We start from the raw sequence: 9,636 nt of genomic DNA, 5'->3' as shown, positions 1-9,636 counted from the left end.
GTCTGAAGGTTACTGAGGCTTTTTGACCATTTTTCATGCTTCATTCTTCATGTTTACCCTTTGCACATCACTTGGGAGAGGGACACAGCTTGGGCTCTTGAACTTTGGGCATTAGCTCCCTGATAGTCCCTCTGCTCTCGGATTCCCATGATTTTAGAATGAGACAATTATGGAACGGTTTGTGTTGAAAGGGACCTTAAAGTTCATCTGATTCCAACCCTCTGCTTTGGACAGGGACATCTTCCACGACATCAGGTTGCTCAGAGCCCCATCCAGCCTGGCCTTGACGCACATTGGGGTGTCCCTGTGTTTGGACTGAGAGAGAAACAGCTGTTGGGGTGGGAGGCTGTAACTTGTTTTAAAATGCATTCCAATAGGGATTTATTTTTTATGTTGTTGTTGGTTTTAAATTATTATGTTCCCACTTGTTGGGAAGATGCAAAGGAAACGCTGTGGGAGAAGAAGGAGTGGGGAATTTAGGATGAGATATCTCCAGTGAGAATGTGAGGAGGGTGAGCAAAACCCAAAAACCAAGAAATGGAGGTGGAGAGCATCAGGGAGAAGGAGAGGAGAATAATAGCATGGCTGCCCTCTAGTCAGCACTAGTGTTCCTCTTCTCCAGTGTCTCTCCCAGAGTGTCCCATGTTTAGAGATGGGCAGGGACTTCAAGTCTGGCAGCCGGCCATGATCCCGAGGGAAATGATGCCATGCCATGGATCTGCAGTGACCCAGGAGCTTGGCACATCAGGGCATCCCGCACAGGGCCCCTCATCCTCGCTCCACCCAGTGCATCAGCTGGGTCCCCCCTAATGCCACGTTTGGACTAATGGCTCTGCAATGGCAGCACCACCAAACGTGCCCTGGGATCTGATTTCCTTTCATGGCCAGGTACTTTTAATAACCCGCTGCCAACTGCAAGTGGTATTGCTGCAAGTGATGCCTGGAATGAAAAGAGGAAAGAAAGAAAGAGAGAGAGAAGGGGAAAAAAAAAAAAAAAAGTCAATGAAATAGAACAGATAATTTTGCAATTTAATTTTCCATCTTCTCTAATAATGGTACCAGTGTCACTCCTGATGGATGGAACTGTTACAAGCGGCCTCTCAAGATTAATTCCCCTCCTGTAACTTCAGCAGTGATTTTCCAGAGCAGCCTCTTGGCTCCCTTATTCAGTCTTCCCCCTGGTCCCTTCCCCTCTCCCTTCCCCAGCCTGCTCCTGCTTGGAAGAATGTTTTGGATCAAAGCCGACAAGGAGAGTTAGGCCGGGTGTAAGGGCTGGCTTTCATGTTTGCTGAGGAGACTCGAGTCCTTTTCCTGAAGGAGAACACAGCTTTTATGTGGAAAACATCAGCAATCAGACCTGAATATCCTCTGTTCCTTATCAGAAACTGCTGACTACTGCACAAATACGGCATATCTGCTCCTTCCAGGATCTTGAAGGATCTACATTTTTTACCATCCCGCTTGGGCAGAAATCTCTGAAGCCCATTAAAAGTTACACCGTAATCTGATCTTCATATTTTCTCAAGCCAGGAGATCTGGAATTTAAAGGCAAAGTTTGATCTTATCTGTTTTTTATCTGATGATGCTGGCTCCACCAAATAAGATTTATCTGTAAAGAAAATAATGCAATTAATGTCCCGGCTGCCGAAGTCTTTATGGAGACCTTTCAATTTTTGCTACTCAGGGCACTCCAATTAAATGTAACTCTGTAAACCTGAGCAAACCAGTCCCTTATTTGAGAACATGCAATGCTCCTAAATTAAATTTGTGGACTTGTGGAAAGGGTTCAGGCTTTTTTTGTGTGTGAAAGGGACACAGAGACACTGTTCTGAGCAAACCCCGGTTGCTCTCCCCTCGCCTGGCAGGGAGCACACATACCACTAACAAGTGCTATTACTGCACTTACGTCACTGAAGCATTTTCTCCTTCTGGCATCCTCTCTGGCATCCCAGAGCTGAAGGGGCTCCAGGAAAAAGCAAACTTGCTGTCCTGGCAGGGGGGCAAAGGATACACATGAAAGGCTGTGCAAGGCATCAGCAAAGAGCGTGTGCTGAGCACCGTGGTGTCCGTAGCTCACCCCGAGAGCCAGATCCAGTAGGATCGCAGTCAGTCCAGAGGGACAAACTGAGTAGCACACCCAAATCCTTAAACATCTCCCACAGATCTTGTCTAGGAAAAAAAAAAACAGGGGGATATTCCTCAAGCTCTCTTAGTTTTCCGGCATGTTGGAGCCCCCATGGAGTGCCCCAATGCAATCTTTAAGCAGGACTGATACCTTGATTCTGTTATCCAAAGAGGAGAAAGAGGCACAGAAAACAGATCTTTTTAAATATCAGGGAACTTCAGAACAGCAGCTTCCAACTGAACAGTGCCCAGCCTTCTCCAGACTCCTCTCCAGCTTCTCTTCTCCAGTTTCTCCTCTGAGGTTCAGAAGTGGTTGGGAGATCCACAGTAGCAGGAGAAGAAGAGGCAGGAAAAGAGTGGAGGGACAATCTGGGACTGCCATTCCTCTTTGAGCTGAATCATTCATAATGCCACCTTGGGCATCATCCCCAGGGTTTCTCAGGAAAACCAAGCCAGGCCCAGCACGTGGTGTGAGGGGTCAGCAGGGGTGGGTTAGAAGGGGAGGTTTCATCGTGAGCAGGTTCACTGTGAATAGGTTCATTCACTGCAATTCTGATTTCTGGCTTTGCTTTTCCGTGCAAAAGCAAAACATCGTTTCTGGCTGATCTCACCTGAATTATTTCCAAACTGCTTTTCCTCTGAGTTATTTGGGTTTGGAACCAGTCTGAAAAAATTAATTGTGCACCCAGTCCTAGGGTTTTACTCTATCAGCTGGCTTCAGTGTTTCCTTAGCTGCATTTTGGCTGCAACAGCCTCCAAGATGGAAAAATGTGTTGCTGTCCTGAAATCTGTCTTAGCCTCTTGTTCATCCAAGATGCTGAGGAGCAGAACTCTCTCCATGAAATAAAAAAAAAAAAAAAAAATTTAAAAAAATAAATTAATAAAAAAAAATTTGCTTTGAAATTTCTATAGTCAGGAAAAACAGTGATCAGAAGAAAGTACACACACCTGTTAATTGCTATTTTTTCTAATACAGTCTCCATATTTTATTTATTTATTTATTTCAGAAACCTCTGGGATATTATGATCCTCCTCCTCTCTGGATCGCCTTTATCTAAGCCTAATTTCCCCATTTAAAACTTCATTTCACAGGATAAATGTTACTGAACTTTATGGTTGTTCACCTCCCTGCCCCCATTTTCTTTGTTCATGGAAGACCATCAACAAAATTCCCTTCTTCTTAGTGAAAGTCTTTTTTGATAAACATTGCTTAGTATATACATCTTTTTGTTTAAAAATGGCAATGCTACTTAATAACAAACTGAGACCTCCACGGATGAGCGTTGCAATCCTGGCTGGAAATAATTTAAAGCAACTTTACCAGATGTAAAAGGGCAGGAGCAAATCAAAAATTCACTTTGTCACAACCACATGGATTAACTAACCTGAAGTGTTTGGAAATGGCCATATCTGACCCTAGAAAGAGCTCTTCTCTCAGCAGTGGCAGATCTTCAGCTGATCTTCACAAGAGGAAATGGCTTCAAACTGACAGAGAGGAGATTTAGATTATATATTAGAAAACAAATAATTCTTCCCTGTGAGGGTGGTGAGGCCCTAGCATAGGTTGCCCAGAGAAGCTATGGCTGCCCCATCCCTGGAAGTGTCCAAGGTGAGGTAGGATGAGGCTTGGAGCAACCTGGTCTAGTGGAGGTGTCTCTGCCCATGGCAGGGGAGTGGAATGAGATTTAAGGTCCCTTCTAACCCAAACCATTCTCTGATTCTGTGACCACCTTTGGGTGACCCTTGATGATGTTCAGGTGGGCTGAAGGCTGAAGGTAGTTCAGGCATGCTGAATTTGAGGGGACTGGCCACCCAGACATGGAGGATGAAAACATGGGCACCCTCAGTGTAAATCAAAAAGCTGGTGAATCATAAAGATGCCACTTTTGGCTGGAAATAAGCCTGCCTAGACCTGTATCTGACCTTGCTTTCCTCTGAGATGAACCTATTCATCTTCCCTCACAGTGGCAAAAGCTTTCACATGGATGAGCCGGGAAGGAGCCCGGACCTTGCAAGGTTTGCCCCATCCTACCTGGGAACAGGGTCTCCAGACACCTCTGGGACGGGCTGGGCCTCATCGCTTGGCTGATCAAAAACCTTGCCCATCATGAGCTGAGGAAATCAGTTACATGCAGCAAAACTGAAATTTCCATTCCTTGTGTAAACACCATGTATCTCTCCAACGGTGTCCATAAAAATGCGGGAAAGTGCAAACTCAGCAGCTGGAATAGACTGGGCACCTCCGCGCAGTGAGCGGTTACCAGGTGGTCTCTGTCACGGGAGGTGATTTATGCTCACTCTCTCCCTCTTGGGCTGCTTTTATTTAGTTAGTGGGAGTTTGACAGCCCAGAGGTCACAGACACTCCAGTCACTAGTGGTTTCTCTACTGAAATGGAGAAATGCCTGTAGGGAGGGGAGGGGGGAACAGGATGAGACGGGGAGAGAAGAACCGAGCTGAATGCACGCTAGTGTCAACCTCTGCAAAACCAGCAGGGCCATAAATAGTAAAGGGTTTGGGAGATGAGGGGCGATGAATAGTGCCTTAATCACAAATGAAATGTCAAGGGAGGAGGGGGAAGGGGCTCTGTATTTATTCTCTCTTGCATAAGATTTAAAACCAGAGAGACAGCATCCTTGGGGATCTCACAATGAATTTTTTTCTATGCATTCAAGGAAGGAGCTTGTCCAGGCTTCTCACAGCTCTGTTTTGTTGTTTTTTTTTTTTAACCATGTTCAACTAAATTTTTGGAAAATTAAGTTCAGGACACTGTTCCTTTCTTACTTCTGCTTTTCTCTTTGAATTTGTGCAAGACGCTTAATCCTTACCGCAGTTTAACCAGGTTGTGGGAGGGCACAGGGAGAACAGCCCTCTTGAGACATCCTCAGGGAGCTCCAGAGGGAAGATTCAGTAAGGAGGAATAGCAGACCTCAAAGCATTCACACACAGCTGAGGTCCTGTACATCCCTGAGATGTGGCACCTCAGTTTTGCTGTGATGAATGTTCATATCTCATGGTCTAATAGCCCTCTGGTTAAGCCCACATGGAGGAGGATTTGGGTTCTTGAGGTTAGAACCCTTCTGGAAATGAAATGGCGATGATGCTTTCCAGCTGCTCCAGGATACTCCTGCAACAGCACTTCTGCACCCTCACTGAAGGACCACAGACAATGTGGGGCTGCAGCAGGTCCTGTCTGGGTGCCTGCTTTTAAACATAGGAACAGTATTAATTAGCATCACTACTCCTGATTTACTCAGCAAGTCAATGAAAGAACACCTCCAAAATCCTTAACACTTGAGCCAGTTTCATTTCCTCTGGGATCCAAAGCCTGGGACCTGAGACACTGCTACACCCTCCCTTTCCATGCGTGGTACGTCTTCCTTGAACTTTGTCTTCATTAGAAATGTGTAATTTGTGATCTCAGCGGTACTGCCGCACAGAGCCAGGAGCAGTGCTATTGGCTTTCATGGAGCTACTCTGGACTTACATCAAGGTGAATGAGATCAGTCCATTAGCCTCCCTGGCAAGCTCCCTGGAACATTGTTACAATTTACTCTGGTCCCTGAAACACTCTAGTTTTGGCCAATGGCTTGCCCTCCCTTGTAGTCTGCATACATCCAGGTCACCAAATCCCAAGAGTCCTCCAAGGTCCCAGGAGTCATGGTTTGATTTCATACTGGACATTTTGTGCTGGAAGAAAAATAGTCTGGGTCTTATTTTCTAAGGTTCCCAGTCCAGGAAATGCAGGAAGCTGTTCAGTTCAGGTTTTTCTTGTGTGACAGATCAGCTTTTTCATACATCTGCTGATACAGTGCTCAAGGATAATTTGACTTTCCTTGGGGAAAATAAACAGCTGGAAAAGTTACAGAAAAAAAAAAAGCTTTTCCCAAGAAAATCTTCCCAATAGGAAATTGCAGTGACCTACAAAGCACAGAGTAAGAGTTGATTGGGCTGGAAGGGTTTGAGAAAGCCGTTGCAGCTAATTTTACCCTAAGGAAGAAACAGCTTTGCCTGCTCTGTGAAAAAAGACCTGCTCTATGGGAAGGGATTTGGACTTTACCCCTTGGGCAGTCCCCCTGCAGTCAATGGAAAGACTCCTGAAGGAAGAGTAGCAGAGCAGCAGAGGAATATCAGGCTGAATCAGGCTGAATTCTCTACCAGGAGTGCCACGAAGGACCAACAAAAGGTCATAAACGCTCAAAGATCTCATGATAAAGTGGATCTCATCCACGTAATCCTGTAACAGAGGACCTGCTGGATGGTTTGTGTCAGATGAAGATAGGGAACAGATGAAGAGAGATCTCCTAAGAGAACACCAACATTTTTGGGGGTGGGAGGACACTGCAGTCTATGGAGGCTAATGAGGAGTGCAATGCAAAAGCAGTGTGTTACCATTACACTGCAGGAATGACTCAATCCATGTGGAAAAGGGCTACTCCTTGCTCTTGGTTTATGGACATCCCTCCTGCTGATGCCATCACAGGAGTCATGGGACTCCAACCAGATCCTAAAGAGAAGAAACCACTGCAGCAAATCTTATTTCCAACTTGGGATTCTTTACTCACACCCTGAATATTCATACAGAATACCGTGATTTGTCCGGTTTTTGATGAAAAAACGGTGGGAAAATATGTATCATATCATTATAAAACATATAAGTTTCATGACTCACCCAGAGCCTAACTCCTGTGTGATCAGTGTTTCTGAAAACTGAGCAAATTATTTAAGTACTCGGTGAGCACTTTAAGCTCATTATAAGCAGCCAGTTAAAAAAAATCTTGTCCGTACGTGTTTTTTTGCTCAATGAGGTGTTAAATAGGAGATGCTCTTTAAACAAACTAATCCATCCACGAGAAAATATACAAAAGAAAGGCTTTGGAGTGACATTTACCGCTCCCCAAGCACGTCAGAAACGCCGACTGTCTTCTCACTCGCCATCACCGAGGGAGAAAAGGATGAAGTGGGAAGGTCTCCGTCTTAGCAAAACAGCTGCCGCAGACTTGAAAGGCGAGTGGCAAGGTAGAGAGGTCTGACTGAGATCACAGGCACTTCTGGCTGATAGGATCTCCGGGAAGTGAAGACAAGGTGTGAGAAGTCTGTTCTTTCTTGTATCATCGCAAGGACTCTTTTTTGAAGATAAGCCCCTTTGCGGGGGGATGGGAGTGTCTCTGCACTTCAAGGGCGGGTGCGTTTCCACCTCCCCTCTGTTTGTTTTCTAATTTTCTTTTCACTCTCGCCTCGGCTCTCCATGACCCTCTCTCTCATCAGCATCACCGCCACCTCCTCACGGGGCCCCGCAGACAGGGGTTAAGAGGCCTCCCAAAGGAAGGGAGTTTTACAGAGAGCTCTGGGGGAGACCGGCAGGGGCTCAGGTGGAAAGGCGGGTGGGGGAGGAAAGGTGTGGAGGGAAATGCCAGGACACCCGAGTGTGCTTCAGAGCAGCGACCACCACAGTGATGGACCACAGGAAGGGTCCTGGCATGATTCCTAAGCACTATCCACACTCTGGCAAGATGAAAGCAGGAGGACCCAAAGAAAATTCAGAGAAAGATCCAGAAATGTAGCACTTTAGCAGACACGTGGTCCAGTGCTCCTGGTGAGGGCACTCCAAGCTCTTTTCATTCAAAAGCAAGGGGTTGGTCATCTTTAACAACTTCTCTATGCAAAATGGAGCACTTAATTTACAGTTTGCACTAATTAAAAATCCTACAGAGTTACTCAACTTTATGAAACAGCAGAGGGAATTCTTGCAGATGTTGCAAGGTAAAAGGTTTGCTGGGAGCCCCAAGAATGAACAGCCAGCAGGAGCACAACCGCAATAATCTGCCAAAAATGGCCATTTTTGCTAAACATTTTGATTCAGGGGTCTTCTGGAGATTTGGGATGTATGGCAAGCAATACTTCCATGTATGTTCAAAGTCCGTGCTGTGACATCCAAACCAAAACAGCAGGGAAAAATCCAGGTGTGGCATCCCGGGTGCACTGTTGGGTTGGTCACACAAAACACAACGAAGTTCAGAAAAACAAATAAGCAAAGAGAACAGAAGGAAGCATTGCCAGGGAGGAAGAGGGAAATGAAGTGGGGAGGGTTAGTAATTTCCCACTTAACTCAGCCCATGTCTCCTAACCCCTCTCCACAGATCCCCTTTCTGATTACCCCACCCCAAGCCCCGTAACACAATCGCGTATCTTTTCATCAGCTCTTCCTTCATGTGGGTCCAATCTCTTATGCCACAAAGGAGTGAGTTCAGGGTTTTATTAGTAGAAACGGGGGATTTCAGGCTCTGAGCACCACTGGGAGCCCCTGCTGCCAAGCAGGGACCTGCTGGCGGGCTGCTGCCCGTGTCAGGTTGTTGTACAAACATCACCCCTTACAAACCCCCGTCTTGGTCACCAAGTCAAGCAGTGGAGACAGTTTGCCCAGTAGTTTGACCTTTCACCTCCCCTTTACTAAATAGACCTAATTACTGCGTTTGTCTGTCATTTAAGCAACAAATGACTCCATTGAGGTCATCTGAGGGAAGCTGGAGTTCTTAGCTGTCATCTTGAGAGAGCTCGGCTAATTTTATCCTGCTGGGGAAGAAAGCCCTGTGAAATTTTGCTGGAAGGCTTGGTTACAATTGCTGTTTCCTGGGAAGGGTTTGGTGACACACTCGCTGCTCAAGAAAGCAAGGTATGGCTCCTCTTAGTTCACAGTCCTCTTTGATTTCCAGTGGTTGTAGGAGAAATCGTAACAGAGATAATTTCTGGGACCACTGAAAAGAAAGCAGAGCAAAATAATAATTATAATAATAACAATAATAATAATAAGTAGTAGTATGGTAGAATACTTATTATTATGATTATAATAATGATAATAATAGTAATGAAATTAACTGTCATTAAATGTCACTTGTAATTTTGTTTTCTAAACCCAGGTCTTCCCACTGGAAATGTCAATACTCCCAGTGTGTTGACCACCTTTTGCTCAGGCAACAAAAAAAGAGTCAGAAAAATACAGATGTATTTGTTTCAATGGCAGTTCCTCTGCAGTTTTCTGCACTTGCTGTTCTGATGAATCCCAATTGTGTGCTTTGTGGGTAGCAGGCAAAATGTTGATGAAAGAGGTTAAGCCTGGAGAAAACTCAAATAAAACAAAATGTGTGCAGGGAAGGACAAGGGAAAATCAGAAAATGGTAGTGTTTCCCCTCTGCCTGTACACATAGAAATCTCAGAATTAAATGCAGGGAGATAAATAAAACTATTTACATAGAGAATCACCAAAATTACTCCTTTGTCTATTTGCACATACAGAGATTTGCGTAGAAGTGGGTCTGGAAGGGGCATTTAATAGGTCACATTTCTCCAGGTTCAGTTAGTTCCCCCAGACGTATTTCTGAGAGACATGAGCCTGACTTATCTTCAGCCTCTTTCCTCTCCCAGCACCGGAGGCTCCCAGTCTCTCTGGGCCATCCCTTGCACAGCCCTCCTGGACAAACCAGTGTATAGAATTACAGAATCAGAGAATGATTTGG

General features: G+C 45.4%; 1 long non-coding RNA gene across 1 annotated transcript; it reads left to right on the top strand.

Moving 5' to 3' along the window:
• Nucleotides 1–7,047: 7,047 nt before the first annotated feature.
• Nucleotides 7,048–9,079, top strand: LOC114060543. Its single transcript, XR_003571912.1, has 3 exons — nucleotides 7,048–7,207; nucleotides 8,612–8,795; nucleotides 9,040–9,079. It is a non-coding gene; the product is annotated as an uncharacterized LOC114060543 (long non-coding RNA).
• The last annotated feature ends 557 nt before the right edge of the window (nucleotides 9,080–9,636 follow it).

Source organism: Empidonax traillii, unplaced genomic scaffold (genome assembly GCF_003031625.1).
Source record: "Empidonax traillii isolate 1590-97213 ecotype Southwest subspecies unplaced genomic scaffold, ASM303162v1 scaffold13:size3042203, whole genome shotgun sequence".
NCBI lineage: Eukaryota > Metazoa > Chordata > Aves > Passeriformes > Tyrannidae > Empidonax > Empidonax traillii.
This window is presented reverse-complemented; position numbering and strand designations above follow the sequence as displayed.